The sequence below is a fragment of the Nannospalax galili genome, unplaced genomic scaffold (genome assembly GCF_000622305.1).
Source record: "Nannospalax galili isolate Female #2095 unplaced genomic scaffold, S.galili_v1.0 scaffold696, whole genome shotgun sequence".
NCBI classification, from domain to species: domain Eukaryota; kingdom Metazoa; phylum Chordata; class Mammalia; order Rodentia; family Spalacidae; genus Nannospalax; species Nannospalax galili.
Window position 1 is genome coordinate 450,989 of NW_008338534.1, and position 20,117 is coordinate 471,105.

General features: G+C 41.0%; 1 pseudogene; it reads right to left on the minus strand.

Moving 5' to 3' along the window:
- Positions 1-17,910: 17,910 nt before the first annotated feature.
- Positions 17,911-19,799, minus strand: LOC115070391 (annotated as a pseudogene).
- Positions 19,800-20,117: the final 318 nt, after the last annotated feature.

Consider the following 20,117-nt stretch of genomic DNA (forward strand, 5'->3'; position numbering starts at 1 on the left):
GCTGGGGGAATAGGGACACCCCGTCTCAAAAAACAAAAAAAAAAAAAAAAACCAATTACCTTGAAAACAAAACTCATTTCTTCTCCTTCCCTTAAATTTGAAAAGGTTATATTGAAAGTAAACTACTATTCTCTTGATGTCCAGCTTACAGTTGTAATAACTAAGTCTGCAGAGAATTCAACTTAGTATTTCTTAATAGATTTATTTCAACATGCAAAGGGGGAAGAGAGGAGAGGAAGGCAACAACAAATGGTGAAAAAAAATCTGATCACACAATGCACAAAACAAATTAAAAAGTAAAAAACCTCCCTATGGCAAACTACCAAGATTTGTGTTTTTAAAATGACTAACTATAAATTTTGTGATTTGGAAATATTTTCATTGTTCCTATATTTAGGAGATGCTACAGAGCTACTCAATATTTTTAAACAGACAACCAGAACAGTAATTTCAAAAAAGCACAGTGTTGTTCAGGTCTGGTAGTGCAGGCCTGTGATCTGAGTTACTCCAGAAGCTAAGGCAAGAGAAGCACAAATTCAAGGTTGGTCTGAGCAATGCAGTGAGTTCTCAAGGCTAACCCAGTCAACTTGGTGAGACTCTGTCTCAAAATAAAAATTATAAAAATATAAAAAGGACTGGGCATAGTGGTGCATGCTCTTGATTCCAGCACTCAGGAGGCAGAGGCAAGTGGATCATTTTGAGTTCAAAGCCAGCCTGATCTATATAGTGAGTTCCAGACCAGCAAAGGCTGCACAGTGAGACCCTGTCTCAAAAAGATGGGGGTGAAGGGGAGCTGGAAAGATGACTCAGTGGTTAAGAGCACATACTGTTCTTGCAGAGGACCCAATTTCCATTCCCAGCACACCCAGGTCATGTAGCTTCCAACCACCTGAAAATATAGCTCCAGGGAATCTGACACCTCTGGCCTCCACAGGCACCTGTACTCATATACAAATCCTCAAAGACACACAAACATACATATGTTTAAGAAAAATGATAAAAATAAATCTTAACAAGAAAGATCACAGTCAATGTAATCTTTTTTTCTTTGTGGTGCTTAAGACTGAGCCCAGTACCTTGTGCATGCTAGACAAGTGCTTTACTACTGTGCTACACTCCCAGCCTAGGGAAAAAAGTTTTATTTATTATTAGTGTGTATATAATGTGTGTGTGAATGTGGGTGTGCTTGTGCTACAATGTACGGTGGAGGCTACCTTTGTGTGGATTCTGGGGAACAAATCAGGTCCCAAGGATTGTGTGGCAAGTGCTTTCACCCACTGAACTATCTGGCTGGACCCATAAATAAATTTTTGCAAGTTACACTGCAATATAAGATGACTTCATTTCCTGGGCATGGTGGCACATACATTTAGTCCCAGCATTTGGGAGGCAGAGGCAGGAGGATCTCTGTAAGTCTGAGACCAGCCTGGTCTACCTAGTGAGTTCCAGGCCAGCTGGGGCTACAGGGAGACGCTGTCTAAAAAAAAAAAAAAAAAAAAATGACTGCATTCATCTGTTGAAAGATAGACCCTCTTCTATTGTTATTAGAGACAGGTTCTCCAGTATCCCAGGATGGAACTCACTATATATCTAAGGATGACCTTGAACTTACCAAGTATCTAGTTAGCTTTCTATTGCTGTGATAAGCAGCACTGATCAAATGTAACTTGGTGAGGAATGGGTTTATTTGGTTTACAAATCCCAATCACACTTCATCCTTGAGGGAAGTCATGTAAAGAACTGAAACAGAGACACTGCTTACTGGCTTGCCCCTCTGGTCTGTGCTCAGTCTCCTTCCCTCCTTCCCTCCTTCCTTCTTTTGTCTTTTTGGGACAGGATCTCCCTATAGCCCCAGCTGGCCTGGAACTCACTAGGTAGACCAGGCTGGCCTTGAACTCACAGATATCCGCCTGCCTCTGCCTCCCAAGTGCTGGGATAAAAGGCATGCTCCACCATGTCCACCTCAACCCAGGACCACCTGCCTAGGGACGGCACCACTCACAGTGGGCTCAGCCCTCTTATATCACCCAACAATCAAGAAAATGCCTCATAGACATGCCCTCAGGCCAGTCTGATAGAGATAATTCCCCAATTGAGGTTCCCTCTTTCCAGGTGTTCAAGTTGACAAGTGAAGTATATAACACACCTAGCTTATGCTGTGCAGTGCTGGGAATCAAACCCAGGGCTTTCACTCTACCAACTGACCTCAGCTCTCCTGATCATTTTGAATAATACTGCAATTTTCAGGAAAACATGGGTGTGCAAATACCTCTTCAACAGACTCGACTTTCAGACTTTTTTTCTGTCTCTCATAAAAATCAAATCAAGAATTAGTAAAATTCAATCAATGAAGTTTGTGAGAAAAACTAAATTGCTTTATTAGGTTAAAAGTATGTATCTTTTGAGACCAGGAGTCAATTTAAGTACGGAGGTTCAAAATTTAAATCTGTTAGTAGGTAATATTGCAAAAAGAAAGGAAAAAGGAAAGGAGGAAGGAATAAAAGTGGGCAAACTCATTACTACACTAAAAACTGGTATTTAGCTTCAGAATCACAACATGTTCTTCCCATCAACTTATAGGTCATCCTGAGTATCATAAAGAAAACAGCACTGAAACTAAATTAATTCTGACAGAAACATTTCATCTGACATGGGCTTTCCATACCAATGTGTGATGAAGCTTCATCATAAGCCTGATAGAATTCAGGATCACCTAGGAAACATACCTCTAGATGTGCCTGTGAGACTGTTTCTAGAAAGGTTTAGCTGAGAAGACCTACTCTGAATGTAGGTGGCATCTTCCCAGGGGTCAGTCTTAGATGGAATGAAAAGGATAAAGGAGACAGCATGAGCATCAGCATTCATCTCTTTCTGAGTGCAGATGCAATGTGACCATGTTACCACCATGGGCCTCATGTTACCATCACATACCATGGACTGTATCTACTCAAACTATGAGCTAAAATAAACCCTTCCTTCTTTGAAGTTGCTTTTGTCAGGTACTTGGTCACAGCATTGAGGAAAAGTAATTATTAGATATGGTAAAACACAATTCGTGAGCAAGTACCTGTTCATGCTGCATTTTGAAAAGCCATCAGTTTTTATTTTCATTCCTGCATAAAACACATCATGCAATTAAAGTGTAATTCTAATGCAGTAATTAAGGCAATAAACCTAGCTATCTGATTTGCTACAGTAACTCTCTTAAAGTAAATATCCTTAGAAAATTACCACATTGGTCATACTAAGCAAATAAATCTCACTGAAAAACAATATTCAAACAATATATACCTAAAGTGTTTAAAGTATATACTAAATCTTACATATACTAAAGTGCAGCACAACTGATCTAGATATTAGATATTAACAGTTTGGTACAGAAGTGTTTTTTAAAATATTTATTATTTTTATTTTATGTGTGTGTGTGTATTGCCTGCATGTAGGTAAATGCAACCATGTCATACAATGCCTGTGGAGCACAGAAGAGGCTGTCAGATCCCCTGGAACTGGAGTTCCAACCTGGGCAGGTGGGCCTGTGTTGCATAAGAAAGCAGGCTGAACAGGGGCCAGGAGAGCAAGCCAGTAAGCAGCATTCCTCCATGGCCTGTGCTCCAGCTCCTGCCTCCAGGTTCCTGCCCTGAGTTCCTACCTTGGGCTCCTGGATAACTATGACCCGGGATATGTAAGCTAAATAAACCCTTTCCTCCCCACGTTGGTAGTGGTCAGAGTATTTTGTCACAGCAATGAAGAACAAACTAGGACAGGGATGTAACTCAGTGCTTGCCTCAAAGAGCGAGACCCTGAGTTCTTTCCTTAGAACCAAGGATAGAACCAAACCAAACCAAACCAACATAACAAAACCTCAGAAGGTCGGTATATAAGGAGCCTCTGGAGAATGGTAAAGATACTTCACAAAACATTCAAGTTCAATGTCTGAAATTCTCTGAAAGAAGCATGGGGTGTGTGATGTCACTTTTGCACAGAATCTGCCCCCTAATGTTTCCTGAACACTGGAAGAAGCTGACTCAGGGTAGGTGTTATAAGAGCAGGCTTTTAAAGATAAAGGTGGGTTTATTTGGGAAATGGACACCCTCTAGAGAACAAGACTTTCATCTCTGTCTTAGAAATAGGTGTAACGCCATTTTCACTGCTTCCTCCACTTCCTCTTACTTCTGAGATACTGACTTCACTTCACTTCTGTGACTTTGCTAAGCCACAGTCCCTTTTCAGGAACACTGTCCAGAAATAGCAAGTTTTGATAGAATAATACTATAAGTATCTTAAAGGCAGCAGGATCTGGGATCAAATCTTAAATTGTATTTCAAGCTATGTTAACATAGGAAAATTACCCTACCTGATCTCTGAATAGAAGAGAGACTATATGCTACAGCATACTGGTTGGAAATGACAGATTAAAAAACATCTAACTGAGCCAGTTACGATGGCATGTGCCTATGATCCCAGAATCTGGGATGTTGAGTCAAGAGAATGATGAGTTTGAGGTCAGCCTAGGCTACATAATGAGTTTGGGGCCCATCTAGGTTATACAGCAAGACTCTTCCAAAAAGCAGCAAACAAACAACCACTAGCTGAAGCACCTTGTGTACAAAAAGTCCTTCACAAAGGGAGCTGTAACTTTTATAGGACAAGACCTCTGTTTAGTGTGAAGAGGAAGAATGGGTGAGGGCCAAAGAGAAAAATGCCTGAGGTATTTCTCCTGACTTTCCACTGAGACCAAATAGATGTTGGCAGAAAATTTGCTAAAGAGGAACCAATGCTATCAGCCCATATAAAATATAAATGCATCAGAGAGAAGAGAGCAAAATTGGGATTTATATTGTGAGCTATTTTTAAAACTGCCAGGTTAGCAAATTAAACTGGCTGTGAAAATCTCCTGGTTTCTATTCACAACAAACAGAAGACAAGGGACTTTCTTTTAATGAATCGGGCCTCCTGGCAGTATAGACTATTCTGCATAATTCATTCCTAAGAGTTTAGGAAACATCATTTTCTTAAGACACACCAAAATTAAACTATTTTCTAGGAAAAAAAAAAAAGAAACAAAGAAGAGGAGTTTCTCTTTACAGATTTTCAGTAAATTCCAAGAATCACCACCCCATTCAATTTAGGAGACTACTGTCTAAATTAAAAAAAAAAAAAATCAAGAGTTATGTTAGTACTTTAAGCCTGTCTTATGTGTTTTTCCTTTAAAAGGACATGAAAACCAGTCTGCTCTGAAACACAGTTTTCCAAATTATATGACAGGGTGAGAGAATAAAATCTATTCACTGCCACCCAAAAGCCACCCAGAAGACTCCAGATTCAGGTGTAAAATCTTTTCAGAAGTCAGAAGAGATGAATCCTGAATTATTGAGAATGTCAGCTAAGTTACAGTATTTAAAATTTTTAGAATTTATTATTTAAATAATGATCAGAAGTTTAAATAATCACTGGAACAGACTCAGGAAGTACTATTCAAATAAATTCACACTTGGAATGTGCAGAACAGTATATTAATTTAGCTCACTTCATAAAGGCATTGCTAAGAAAAGGATGCACCATTTTATACTTTCTTTGGAAAACACCCAAACTTAATTAGTTCAGTTTGGAACATCCTGAGCCTTAAAAGTCTTTGCTTAAGCATAATATAAATTTTGATTAGTCAAGTGTGAAAAACTACAAAGCCAACTTTCTTGTTCCTCTAGTTAGTCTATAAATAGAAGCAATGCATTAACGAAGCAATTGGTAAGTTCTACAGTAGTATCTCTGATGTGCACACATCCCAGGCAAACAAGTGCTCAGCATGCTGAACCAAGTACTTCACAGGATCTGTAATAGGACCCTTTAAAATAAACTGTGACTCACTGTTTGCTTTCTTCACCAGGAGGTGGAGTCTTGCCATGCCCTTCCATTACAAAATTCTCCTGTTCCACCTGCAAAGGCAAACAGCATAGGATAGCAACAGTCAGTAACTACGATGTGACTTGCTCTGCACACACCTACAGGGCCATGTTACTAGTGTACACAACAGAACTGTGGGCCTAAGACTTTCATTCTCCAGGTGTGCTCATAGTATATCTCCTTCGGTAACTAGATTTGTAGAATGAAAAGGAAGAGTGCTGATCTGCAACTGATGTAACTGTGACAAAGGACTAGCATCCAGACTATAAAAGAACACCAGGCCAGGTGTGGTGGTGCAGGCCTTTAATCCTAGCACTCCGGAGGCAGAGGCAGGCAGATCTCTGTGAGTTCCAGGCCAGCCTAGTCTACATAGTGAGTTCCAGGCCAGCTAGGCCTACAGGGAGACCCTGTCTCAAAAAGACCAAAAAAAAAGGAACATCTAATCAATGAGAAAAAGTCATCCCATGAAAACCCTGCAAAATAATTGGGTCAGAGTGTCACTAAAGAGAGCACAGAAATGTTCCCTAAACATGAAAAGCTGCTTAATTTCACATCAGTCAGGAAAACGCAAATTAAAACTATAGAGACACCATTTCACAACCTCCAGGCTGGATAAAATGACAAAGTCCAGCAATACCAGATGTTAGCAAAAATGAGGGAACTGGGCAACTGCTTTGAGAAAATGTGCCATTACCTGCTACATCTGAACACTGACTTAACCAAACAAACTAGCAAATGCTTTTCTAGATATATACTCTAAAGAAACTTTTTTTTTTTTTTTTTTTGGTCTTTTTGAGACAGGGTCTCCGTGTAGCCCCAGCTGGCCTGGAACTTACTATGTAGACCAGGCTGGCCTCAAACTCACAAAGATGTGCCTGCCTCTGTCTCTCAAATGCTGGGATTAAAGGAATACACCATCACACCCAGCTTCTTAAGAAACTTTTGTACATATAGGAAAGTATCTATGTGATAGTATAATTTTAACAGAAAAAAAATACATAAATATCCATCAATATACACTCAACCTGGTTGAGTTACAGAAATCTAACATTTGTTGACAAAAGCAAATCACACACAAAAAAATACCTTCTTCACCTGTTGGTATCTACAGAAGACCAGAAGACTGGTTCCAGGGTTCTTAGGGTATCAAAAACCAAGGAGGCTCAGATTCCTTGTACAAAATGGTTTGGTATTTGCATATAACATATACAATTCTCTGTTGTACTTCAAATAATCTATATATTTCTTCCTTTCAGTGTTTTTTTGTTTTTTATTTTTTTATTTTTATTTTTTTAAAGACAGGGTCTCCTGTAGCCCCAGCTGGCCTGAAACTTGATGTGTAGACTAGGCTGGCTTTGATCTTACAGAGCCCCACCTGTGTCTGCCTCTCCAGTGTTGGGATTAATGGTGTGTGCCACCACACCTGGCAAAATTTTATTTATTTGATTTTTATTTTAAGTATATTGAATGTCTTTCCTGCACATGTGTAAATGTACCTGTGGATTCAAACCTGCAGCGGTGAGAAGGCAGTGGATACCCTGGAACTGGAGGTATAGACAGTTGTTAGCTGCCATGTGGGTGCTGGGAACTAAACCCAGGTCCTCTGTAAGAGCAGCCAGTACTCTTAACCACTGAGCCTCTCTCCAGCCCCTCTTTTTTTGTTTTTTTTTCCAAACTATATAGCCCTGGAACTATGTACTCTAGGTTGACCTCAAACTTGCAGCAATTAACCTGCCTTAGTTTCCTGAGTACTGGGATTAGAGGTGTGTATACCAGGCCTAGAAAGCCTTTTTTAAAAAAGATCTTTTAAATTAATCAATTTGTGTGTGTGTGTGTGTGTGTGTGTGTGTGTGTGTGTGTGTACTTTGATGGTCGCGCGCGCGCACGCCACATGTGTTGGGAGGTCAGAAGACAACTTGTAGGAGTAAGTTGTCTCCTATGATGAGGGTCCTGGGGACTGAATTCAAATGGCAGCAAGCACCTTTACTCACCAACCCATCTCACTGATCCAAGATAGTTGGGGTTTTTTTTTTTTTTTTTTTGCCTCCAATATATCTCATGTAGTCTAGGCTGGCCTCCAACTATGTATCTGAGGCTGGCCTTAAAACACTGTATTCTCCTGCCTCCATTTCCCAAGTGCTAAGATTACAGGCATGCAACCACTATACTCAGCTCTAGATTTAAAAAAAAAATTTATTTACTACTTGTATTTTATGTGTATTGAGTATATTGCCTGCATTGTACCACCCATGTGGTACAATGCCTATGGAGGTTAGAAGAGGGCGTTGGATCCCCTGGAACTGGAGTTAACCATAGTTACTAGCTACCATGTGGGTGCTAGGAATCGAACCCAGGTCCTCTGCAAGAGCAGCCAGTGTTCTTAACTACTGTGCCATCTCTCCAGTCCTCTCAGTTCTAGATTTCTTACAATAGTTAATACACATACAAAAGAGAGGTTTCCTTTATTTCCACTAAAAAGAGAAATCAGAGGAAGGGTTAGTAAGAATAAAGGACACTCACTGTGTACACTGGAATCTTCAAAGCAAATTTTCATTTTTACTTCTCTTATATGGACTTTCTGATTCTGCAGTCTACAGGCCTTTGAGAAGGAGAAAATGTCATCTCCCACCCTAAATTCACAGGGTTCTAAACCTTGGGGCTTAGAGGCATAGCTCTATGGTGCAACACTTGCCCAGAATACATAATGCTCTGGATTCCAACTCTAGCATATATAATTAATTAATTATAAACTAGGCCTGTAATCCTAGCAAAGGAGAAGCTGAAGCAGGAGAACTCCAAGTTTGAGGACGGCATGGATGATACGAGTTCCAGACGAGCCTGAGATACAAAAAGACCCTATCTCAAAACCAAAATAGATGAAATCTCTAGACAAAATGAAAAGAGGGGACAGGAGGTGACAATGCTACAGAGGAAACCTTAGGAAAAGCCAGAGGTAATCTATATCTGGCTCAATTATGGCTTCAACAGTGTACACAAAAGTTTTTAAAAAAAGAAAATCAGGGCTGACAAGATGGCTCAGGGGATAAAAGCACTTGCCATCACCAGTAAGTCTGATCCCCAGACCCACATGGTAGGAGAGAACTGACTCTTTCAAGCTGTCCTTTAATCTCCACACACATGCCATGGCATGTGCATGTCCATATAGTACAGTACATATACACAAAGTAAAATAAAATGTTACCAAAAAAAAAAAAAATCACTGGCCAGTCATGGTGGCTCATGCTTGTAATCTTGGCACTTGGGAGGCAGAGGGAGAAGGATAATTCTAAGTTCGAGACCAGACTGGCTATATAAGTCAGTTCTAGGCCAGCCATGGCAACATAGCAAGACCCTGTGTCTCAAAAAAAAAAATCATTGAGGTGTGCATTTTATGTACTTAACTATACAAATGTATCATCCTTTAATTGGGAGGAGGAATGGGACTAAATCTTGGCCTAATCCATTTTCTCAAAGAAAAAAATGTCTGTTTTGGAGGCTAGAGAGATGGCTCAGCAGTTAAGAACACTCACTGACTGTTCTTGCAGAAAACCCAGGATCTCAGCACCTACATGGTGACTAACAACTGTCCATAACTCCAGTTCCAGGGGATTCACTACCCTCTTCTGGCCTCCATAGGCATTGCACAACTCAGGTGCACTTATGTATATACACTCACAGGTATAACACTCAAACACATTAAATAGTTTTTTTTTTTTAATGTCTGTTTTCTACTTTGCTATATCATGAAACTTTCTCCTTTAAGTATTCTCCAATTAGAGAGCCCTAAATTAATTGGATCTTGATCTCTGTTTATTAGTGGGGAAAATGGGGGGGGGTGACTGAGAAACCATGAATGTCAAGATCCTCCTCTACCTCAGCTCCTAGGTCTTTAACTTCATCCCTCATGTTCTACCTGGATGGCCCAACAGGTCCAAAATGAAACATTATCTCAGGCCCCAGATTTCTTCTCCTGTTTATATCACCTAATTCTTATGTGAATGTCACTGCAATTTACTAAGATCCCTTAATAAGAAGGCTGTGATTGTGTAAGATCCTTCATCTTTCCTCCTTAATCACATATTCAATGAGACTCCAAAGGCAACCTACTCCTCCCTGGGGCACTGAGCAGGTGTTCAGCATTGTTAAAGCACTTTAATATCTGTTTAAATCACTATTAATGTTGTTGATAAGTTCTTCAACTTTTTAAGATAAGCACTCTGTGTGATATTCATTTTCTTGTAATTAAGTAAATATGGGGGGTGGTACAATTTGTTCCCTAATTATTATTGTACTGTTGGACTCTCCTTTATGTTCTGCCTGTCTTGAGCAAAAGAATTGTCAAACAGCCAAATGATTACTCTCATACTAGAATCAGCTGTTTTAAATACTCCACTGACACTGTCAGGAAAATACATGGTGATCCCAGCTGCTTGCTCTAGCTCCTAAAAGTACAGGACCAGCTATAAATGTTTCAAATAGTTTGTACTAGAAGTTTTGCTATCACAAGCCTCAATAAATTCTGGGTGACTGCGGCCATTTCTACCTAGGTCAGAGAGGGCATTCTTCCCCTGGCGGCCAAACAGGATATCTTGTGACTGGTGGAAAAGGAACACTGCTATGACTGGTGCAAACACAAACCTTTATTTGCATGAGAGATTTGCTATGATTGGTGCAAATACCCCTTCTCTGGCCCTATGAGCAAGCAGGCTTGGTTGTAACATTAGACTCCATAAAAAGCTTCTTTCAAGTAGTCTTTCTTTGCCTTTAGTAGTTCAGATGTCGCTAGTAATGAAGAAAATCAGCAGTGAGGCAGTGGCCACAACAGCAGAGTGGCAGGAGTAGAACAGCTAGAATGCTAAGCTGAGACGTCGTCGAGTAGCCAACATGCTTGACAGCTAAACAAGAGGTGAAGCCCAAGAGTTGGTAGGGTAAGCTGCAAAAGCAACGAACAGCCAACTGCAGAGATAGTTGAAAAAGAGGCAAAGCTACAAGACTGGTAGCCAGCAGCAGCAGCAGCAGCACAAAAGTAGTAGTAGCTGCTTCTCAAATAGTGACAACTGTAACAATGGCCACAGCAACAAGTTGCAGCTGAAAATTTTGAGAGCAGTTAGAGCAAAAAAAGGGTGGCAGTGGAAGTAAGAGAGAGGATGGAAAGTGGAGGCTAAAGAGGGATAGAAGTGTGAAAAGGGTCAGAGAAGAGAAGTTGTATGGCTATGGTTGCTAAAAGAGTCCAGAGGTCTGCCAGGTCCTCTGAACCAAAGATCTCAGATACTCAGGCCTGGGAGTTATAACACTGGCTCCTGTCAAGCGCAGGGGAATAATCAGGAAAGGGCCTAATACCTAGGCCCACATGGAAGATGCGATATCAGCTACTGCTAAGGGATTACAATTTCTTGGGCTTACAAAAGATCTATAACGCTTGTAGAGCTAAGGGTCCCACTTTCTGGAGGCCGGCACGGAAGGCCCACAAGAAGGCGCCACCAGATGCTACCCTTCAACTGCCTACTGCTGTCACCTTTGACTCATTGGTATCAAACGCTGAGTGATACAAAAGTTGCCAAAGAGTCAACATTTGAAGTGCTGGAAGTGCTTCTCTTTGGCTATCCACACTTTCCATCAGGGTAGACCCCAGTCAGTAACTGGTAACACGTACTGTAGCCTCTACCTGTTTAACACTGGTACGTCCATGATTCATATTCATTCACATTGTCTCTCAATCATCGCTCTCCACCCTGCCCCCCAAGTCTGGGTCTCCCTGTAGCTCCAGGTGTCCTGGAACTCACTATGTAGACCAGGATAGCCTCTGTCTAACAGAGATCTACCTGCCTCTGCCTCCTAAATCCTGGGATTAAACATGTGAACTACCATGCCTGGCTTCATGATACTTTCTAAACTTCTAGCTACAAACCTTCTCCCTGGTCTTTGTGACTCTGGGTTCCATCTTATTCCAATCCATCCCTCTAAACCATTCCATTTAGTAAACTTTGAAAAATGCAAATATGTTGACATCACTTCCCTGATCAACATTCTTCATGGGCATTCACACCAGGGAAAAATAGATGAGCCAAGGGTCGTAGCTATAGGATGTATTACAACAAAATCATAAGGAGGATCAAGAAGAAAGTGGCAAACATTAAGAGACACTTCTTAGAAAAGTAATTCTGAAACTGCCTTAGAAGGTTAAGTAGACATTCACCCCAAAGACAGAGTAAGAAATGGTATAAGTTCAGCTTCTTTGCCTACATTTCTGAATGTCTCTGCCTCAAAGACCCATTCTGACCCCAGTGGCTGTGCTCTTCAGCCCTCTGTTCCCCTATATATAGAGTTGTCCCCTCCACACTTCCTGCCAGCTGTGGCTATCAAAATCTTTAATGTTCAAGTCTCTCCTATAAAATAGCCTAGTGTCTGTGTACTCCATACACATCTTCTGGGGTACTTTAAATCATCTCTAGCTTATTACAATACTTACTATGATAAAAATGCTGTAAGAATAGTAGTTTTATGGTAGTTTAATGACAATGAACTATACACTTAAAAACAGTTAAAAGGGCTAAGGATATAGCTTTAGTGATAGAATGCCTATGTAGCATGCCCCTTCTTTTTCTTTTGTACTTAGAGAAGATTTTTCAGGTGATCAAAATTTTCATCTTATAATTGTCAATGCCAAGCATGCCACATTGCATATGTAGTGCAGAAATAGTTTAGAGATACTCCAGAAATTGTTAGAAGCTGGGTGTGGCAGCTCAGGCCTACAATCCCAGCACTTGGGAGGTAGAGGTAGGAAGATTAGAATTTCAAGTTTGGGGGCTGGAGAGATGGCTCGATGGTTAAGAACACTGGCTATTCTTGCAGAAGACCCAGGTTCAAATCCCAGCACCCACATGGTAGCTAACAGCTTTCGGTAACTCCAGTTCCAGGAGATCCGACGGCCTCTTCTGTCCTCCCTGGGCACTGCACAACATGGGTGCACTTACCTACAGGTAGGCAATACATACATACACATAAAATAAAAATAAAATATTTTTTAAAAAGGAAGTTCATCTTCAGCTATGCAGTGAACTTGAGGCCAGCCTGAGCTACATGAAAAATAAAAAAATAAAAGAAGGAAATTGCTGGAAATTCTGTCCTAATCCTGAGCTATGAGATTCTATCTCAAAAAGTCTAAAGAGGCTGGGCATGGGGGTGCACACCTTTAATTCCAGCACTCAGGAAGCAGAGGCAGGCAGTTCTCTGTGAAATTGAAGCCTGATCTATAAAATGACTTCTAGGCTAGTTGGGGCTTCAGGGAGACCCTATCTCAAAAGAGAAAACTGTTGGAATTTCTGTCCTAATCCTGAACAGAGATTCATTTAATAATTTAAAAAAAGAACTCAAGAAGCCAGCAAGATGGCCCAGTGGCTAAAGGCATTTGCTGCTAACCCTAACAACCTGAGTTCTATCTCTGGAACTGACATGGTAGATGGAGAGGACAAATTGCTGCAAGTTGTGCTTTGTCCTGCACATGTGTGCCATGCATGCATATTCCAAAATACACACACACACACACACACACTCACTCTAAATAAAATTCAAGTCAGCAACTCAATTAGCAAATTTTGAAATATTTGATGATTTTGGGGGGCTGGAGAGATGGCTCAGCGGCTAAGAGCACCGACTGCTCTTGAAGAGGACCCAGGCTTGATTCCCAGCACCCACATGGCGGCTAACAACCATCTGTAACTCTGGTTCCAGGGGATCTGACACCACCTTCTGACCTCCGTGGGCATTGCATGACATGGGTGCACTTACATACAAGCAGGCAATGCATTCATACACATAAAAAAATAAAAAGAAAATATTAAAAAATAGAAAAATTGCCAATTGAGGGGCTCATTGGTTAATAATGCTGACTGCTCTTGTACAGGACTTGGGCACAAATACACACACTGTAATTCATAATACAGTAGTCACAATCTGAGGTAAGGTGTTTCAGTCAGTGTTGGTATGTGTGATGTGACTGCATCTTCAATGCAGAGCATGTATGATACGTGTCAGAATCAAGGCTGCACTGAAACTGGGGGATCCCACATAGGTCACTGCCAGAAACACCTAGATTCCTTATATGTTTGATTTTTAATTTTTGATTGTTGCATTTTCAGGAAATCTTTTACTGCTGCCAAATTTTCACATTCCCCAACATTCTAGACCTGTCCCAAACAGGTGACCTATGTTTTTCCTCCTTCAGTTAGGAAATAGGCAGGCTTGAGCTCTGAGCCTCACCATTAATCTGTACTGATCTACACCAGTGTCCACTCTGAAAATATACACATTCTGAAATCTGGCTTTGACCACAACCAATTCTCCCACTTCTTCCATCTGTAGGAACCTATAAGGAGTCTTTATGATGGCTTCTGTTTCCTGGTGCTCTTTCTTAGAGTCTCTTTGGATCTTAATACATATGTTTCTTCCTCAAGATCCCAAGCTTGTTCCCCTGGTGACTTGTGCTTAGGACATTTCTGCCTTTCCAGCCCCTTTGGTTCATCTACCCCTGGGTGGCAGAGCATAGCTACTGAAAGTAACAAAGCTGGTCCCATCCCAAGGGCATGTTACTTCCACTCTTGCTCTCATTTCAGGCCCTGGCACTGCCTGGAAGGTCTGTATCCTTTGGGGTGACCTTCTATTTAATAGTCAAAAGTTTCATTTTCTAGGAAGAGTCTGCTGACATCTAGCACTTCTTCTCTGTCTTCCGCCAGCTCCTTGTACTTCTACCCTACAGTGTCTCCTAAAGCTGTGATTCTTTGTTCTCCTAGTTCCCACTGGGGTGAGCCTGGAACAGATAGAAACAATGTAACTTTCGTCAGCCTATTGAAAATGGAACACAGCCCTCCAGGAAGGGCATTCATTTATCCATCTACTTTCCAAAGTCTTCTTCCCAATAGGTAGGCACTGGGTAGAAGGACTGAATGACTGTTCTACCAACCAACCTCCTTCATGTATTCAGTATCTTTTCTACAATTCTCAAACACAAGGGGCCCATCCACCAGGCACTGACCTCTGAGCCCTACAAGGCCTTACATTGTCTTGAATCTTATCTCACACAAACTCCCTCTTTTATGCTTCTCCTGATCATAACTGCAAACCTGCCTTAGGCATCATTCTCCCCAGGCCAACTTCATTCCTATCTTAGACGCATGACCTACACTAACTACCTTGCTTTCTCTGGATCACCCTATTTAATCTTGCATTCACATTCACTGCTTTCAGTAAATTCATCTCCTTAATCCACACATATTTTGCGATCTCTCTTAATCTAATATTTTATTTTTGGGTCTTGTGATCCCTCAAATATCTTCTACTTTATCCTTTAAACAACAAAAAAAACAACAACAAAATGCTATCCTGGCTTTTATCACCTGCAACTCAAAATCCTCTAGCCTCCTAAGTGCTGGGATTTTAGGTGTGTGCCACCATACAAAGCTTTTAACTGCCCAAATTATTTCTTTCAATTTATTTGATGATTTCATACATGAGTACACTGTATTTACATAATTTTCACCCTTCTTATTCCCCCCAACTCCTCCCATGTTCCTCTAAGGACTCCCTCTCAAATTCTTAACTTCTATAATTATTTAAGTGTTAAAATACACATACACACACACACACACAACCTATTGAATCTAACAACCCCTTATTTACAGGTGTTTAGGGCTGATCATTTAGAATTGGATTTTTGTCTCTGAAGTGGGGTTAGAAAAACTGTTTCTCCCTCCCTCAGCAGCCACTGATTTCCTGTAGCTCTTCATCTCAGGCCTTGTGAAATTTTCCTCCATCCATGTTGATATGTTGACTGGTGTGGTCTTTGCAGGTCTTATGCAGGCAACCATATTCACGGGTGCACCATCCTTGTCCTCAGGCTCTTACAATCTTTTTGTCCCCTGTTCCACAATGTTCCTCGAGTCTTGGGTGTAGGGGTTGTGTTACAGATGTTCCATTTGAGACTAGGTACCCAACAGTCATTTATTCTCTGCATCTGACCATTTGTCACTGGCTGCTGTAAAAAGAAGCTTTTTTGATGAGGAGTGAAAATTGTATTTATCTAATGGTATAAGAACGAGTATTCAGAAGGCAATTGGAAACCATATTACTTTAGCGATATGGTAGTAATAGGTTCTCTAGATCCTATGACCTCTCCAGCCACGGGTTCTTGGCTAGGTTTACAGTACCAGGCATGGGTTCCCTCCAAGTGAGTGAGCTTTACACCTCAATACTTCCAATTCTTATTATTAATTCTTTCCTCCCTTTTTTCTTTCCTCCCTCCTTTCTTCTTATCTTCCTTCCCCTCTCCTCACTTGAAATGCACTTTTCACTAATTCATCCCCCGAAATCCACACCAACCAGCTCCAACAAGCAGGTAATCTACTGGGTTATCCTGGTCATAGTTGGGGGGGGGGCTACTCTTCAGGGGCTTTCTCCTGTTCCAATCTGGAATGCTTGCATTCTAGGTAGTGGAAGAGCTGGTGTCTTAACAGTTTTCCCTGGTTTACATGGAACATATATTCCAGTGATTTCTTGATCAAAGGAAGTGAATTTTTTGAGACCTTGGAATGACTGAAGTCTCGTTATTTTATCCACACATATAATGGACATATACAGAACTTTGTTAACACACATACTTAAATTCAGAAGCTGAAGTTAGTGAGTTTTTCCTTGAATATTCCGAGGGGATGTTCTACTGTCTTCTAGCAACACAGAGGATCCATGTCATTCTAGATTCTGTTTGGGGTATCCTGTTGTTTCTCTAAAACCATTAGTAATTTTCCTTTTTAAAAAAATATTTTATTTATTATTTTTATTTTATGTGTATGCATATATTGCCTGCATGTAGGTAAGTGCACCTGTGTCATGCAATTGCGCAATGCCCTTGAAGGACAGAAGAGGCTGTCGGGTCCCCTGGAACTGGAGTTACAGACAATTGTTAGCTGCCATGTGGGTGCTGGGATTTGAACCTGGGTCTTCTGTAAGAACAGCCAGTGTTGTTAACTGCTGAGCCATCATCTCTCTAGCCCCTAGCTTAGTTTTCTTAAAATGCAAACCACTAAGTATAGCTTCTTTTTTCACTTAATTGAACGACCTGCAATCTACAAACTTAATTCCTTCAGGTTTGGGACAGTTCCTCTACTTATTTAACAATTTTCTCCCCTCCAGTGTCTGTTCGTTCCTTGTAGAATTCCTATAATTTAGTGTTCAATTTCCGGGGTTGATCCACTATTTTGCTTCCCTATTTATGTTTCTTCAACATTTTTCATCACTCAATTTGACCTCTCAACACTTAAATGTACACACACACACACACGCACACATTTTTTTTGTTTTTGTTTTGAGACAGGGCCTCCCTATTAGCCCCAGCTGGCACGGAACGCACTATGGAGAACAGGCTGTCCTGGAACTCTCTAGCTAGATCAGGCTGGCATCAATATCAGAGATGAGCCTGCCTCTGCTTCCTGAGTACTGGGATTAAAGGCATATACCACCTTGCCTGGCTACACATATATTCTTATGTGGTATTGAAGAAGGAATTCAGAGTCTAATGCATGTTAGATAGGCACTCTACTACTGAGTACACTTTTAGTCCTCCAACCATTTTTAACTGTATAGTTCAGTGGCTTTAAGTATATTCACATTATTATGCAACAACCACTACTCTCCATACTCAGAACTCTTTTTTTAAAAAAAAATATTTCCCATCTGAAATCCTGTATTATTTAATAGGTCCCCACTCTCTACTCCTCTTGGTCCCTGAAAGCAGCCATCCATTCTTTCTCTATGAAGTTGACTACTCTAATAAGTGGAATGATATGCTTGCCTTTTTGTGATTGGTAACTTCACTTAGCACAATGTCTTCAAGGGTCATTTATGTTGTAGCATGTATCAGGATTTTCTTCCTTTTTGAGGTTAAATCATGATATATACAATATATATATGCCACATTTGTTCAATAACTGATTAAGTCAATTCATTAAAATAGGTGACTTAGGCATCTGCGATAGTGATTTCAGTCTCCACTCAACACTGATGGAAGTAATCTGCCTAACAGTCTCAGAAGGACTGTACTCTTGTGGATTGTATTTGGAACTGATTCTAAGTCTTGGAACCTTCCCACAAGGTGTTTTGCATATAGTGATTCTCGATGTCTTGGTAGTCTTGCAAACAGGTCATTTCACTTGTAGATGCTTTTTCTTTGTGCCTTGGATTAAACTGGCACACATTTTCTCTTAGAGACTTCATGTTGCAGCTGGGGAAAGTAATTCAAATTTGGTGAATTGCCACTTCCAGTTCCACCTGAGTCTTTCAATATCTTTAAAACCATGGCTGCTGTGTGGCTTCCTGACTGATTTCTTCCTCATCAAGAGGGAAAAACAGTGATGAATTGATATATAATTATTATATGTGTGCCTGTTGGGGGTATGTGTGCAACAGTCTGCCTCTGACAGTGAGAGACAATTTTGTGAAGTTGGTCCTTTGCTTCCAACTTTTTTTTTGTCTTTTTGAGACAGGGTCTCCCTGTAGCCCCAGCTGTCCTGGAATGCCAGGCTGGCCTTGAACTCACAGAGATCCGCCTGCCTCTGCCTCCTGAGTGCTGGGATTAAAGGCGTGCGCCACCACACCCAACCTGCTTCCAACTTTTTAAAAAATATTTTATTATTTTTATTTTATGTGTACGAGTATTGCCTGCATTATGTGAGTGCACCTGTTGTCGTGCAATGCCATGGAAGTCAGGAGAGGGCCGCAGATTCCCCTGGAACTGGAGGTAAGGACAGTTCGTACCTGCCATGTGGGTGCTGGGAATCAAACCCAGGTCCTCTGCAAGAGCAGTCAGTGCTCTTAACCGCTGAGCTATCTCTCAAGCCCTCTGTTTCCAACTTTTATGTGCATTCTGTGGATGAACTCAGATCTCCAGGCTTAGTGGAAGCGCCTTCACTGCCTGAGCCATCTCACTGGCACCCACAATGAACTGCTATTACTCTTATTCCTCCTGGACCTCTACTAACATTTAACACAGTAGTTACCTTGACTGTTTTGAAATTCTCTTCTGTCTTGTACTGGGCTACAGACTTCATTTTTTTTCTCTCTCATCCAGTATTAAGGACTGTGGATTTATTCTTTGGACTCAGAATGCTTTTCTCCCATGTTGTTACACAAAAGCTTCCTTCCCATCATTTAGTCATCAGCTCATGTGCCATCTCTTTGAGCAGAGCTTTCCTACCCCCTTAGATGAAGCAGTTTCTACATTCAGTCACTCTTGCATAACAGATCACTACCCAGAAGGACCTCTTATTTGTTCATGTGTTTTGCTCTCTGCAACAGTGCAAATTCATCCTAAGTCAGAGACTGAACTTCATCTTCACTGTAAGCCTAGCACAAATAAGATATCTGATAAAGCTATGCTGACTGAATTCTCTGCTTCTTGTTCCTCTATTTCCAAAGCATGTACTTCTCCCAGCATCTGTCCTTAAACTATTTTCTCCACATTCTGTCACAGCCACTTTAATCCCACAATTTCAACTATTAAACTGGAATGAGTCCCAATTGTGTTTTGCAGCCTGAACAATCCTGTCTTTAGCCAAGTATCTTTACCTGGGCGGGGAGGCATAGCTCTGTGTATAGTATTCAGCATCTTAAATCCCATGTATGAGACAGTACTTATCCTCTCTACTTCTAAACCTGCTTTTCTTATGAGTCTATGGAGTGGTTAGGGTCAGAGCCTGGGTCTTAACAACCCTCACAAGCTAGGCTCTGCTAATGGTTTCAATAGGCCAAACATATAATAGTGAAAAGCAAAGAAAGGAGATTTTTCACTCGTGGCTACATTGGGAAGAGGGACCAAAATGTTCAATTAGTACAGTATCTTCAAAGGTCATCTACGCTACAGCATGTGTCAGTGACTTGCTCCCCCAAGTTCATCCTCAGTTCTGACAGGTTTATTTAAACTTAGGCTTAAATAGAAGTTCTCGAATTTGTAGTGATCCTCCTACCTGCCCCTCAAGTACTGGAATTATAGGCATTTGCCACCATGAAAGCTTAAAAATTAATGAAATACAGCTGGGCATGGTGGCGCACACCTTTAGCCCCAACACTTGGAAGGTAGAGGCAGGTGGATCTCGGTGAGTTTGAGGCCAGTCTGGTCTACATAGCAAGTTCCAGGCCAGCCGGGGCTAGTGAGACCTTGTCTCAAAAAA